Source organism: Malurus melanocephalus, unplaced genomic scaffold (genome assembly GCF_030028575.1).
Source record: "Malurus melanocephalus ecotype Western Australia unplaced genomic scaffold, MMel_1.1 scaffold_970, whole genome shotgun sequence".
Taxonomy (NCBI): Eukaryota; Metazoa; Chordata; class Aves; order Passeriformes; family Maluridae; genus Malurus; species Malurus melanocephalus.
The window spans coordinates 107,610-108,374 of NW_026624202.1; the positions used below are offsets into that span (position 1 = coordinate 107,610).

Consider the following 765-nt stretch of genomic DNA (forward strand, 5'->3'; position numbering starts at 1 on the left):
TAAATGACACTTTTTTTCTTAGCTAAAAATAAATAGAAAGCTCTAGTTTGGAATAGTTTGTTTCTGAGGAGAAGGATGTTGTTGCAGGAGATGCCTTATGCTGCAAAAGCCTTTATGGAATTACATCCACAACCAAACAGTCACCCCAAAGAAGGTGCATTTCTSTGTTCTGGAAGGCAGAACAGGACAGCAAAATTTGGCTTCTACATGCTCAATTACAGCCATTTCTTTAACTGGCTGAAGAGTATAAAGAGAATGAATGGCCTTTGTTACAGAACAGGAAAAMAGAGCCCTTCAGGTTTCCCTACAGGTAGGATGGCATTCCTGCAGCAAATACAAATTATTCTGGAAGAAAAAWCACAACTGCCCAGAATACTGACCTTCCTTAGCTGGCTTTCATATTCTTCTCGGAGTTCCCCTGGTTTGCKTAATTTAATGGGTGCTCTGAATATGAAGTCTGGAAAGAGAAGGGAAAATAAATACTTTTTAGTGCAGGATAACTGCTGTTGCCCATTATTTCCCAAAAAGGGCGAGCTCTCCACAAGAGGTTCTGCAGCACTTTTTTCAAGCCCAGATGTTTATATTCCRCCACTGCTATCACAGCTCTRTTTAATATACAGAACATCAGGAGGAGGATGGCCAAGTAATTGCACTTTGCACTTCCCAAGTTTCCTCGGAGATTCTCAAGAGTCCTTGACAAGCAGTTAAGCAATCAGGGAGGATGTAAACACAGGGTGAGGTACCAGCCCGGTGATGTCCCAGGGA

The 765-nt window shown here is 42.0% G+C and overlaps 1 protein-coding gene across 1 annotated transcript in view; it reads right to left on the minus strand.

Moving 5' to 3' along the window:
* Positions 1 to 525, minus strand: part of RNF169 (ring finger protein 169) — a 10,701-nt gene extending 10,176 nt beyond the window's left edge. The window contains exon 1 of the mRNA XM_057386462.1: positions 381 to 525. The gene's annotated coding sequence lies outside the window, so the exon portion shown is untranslated. The remainder of the gene's footprint in view (positions 1 to 380) is intronic.
* Between the last annotated feature and the right edge of the window lie 240 nt (positions 526 to 765).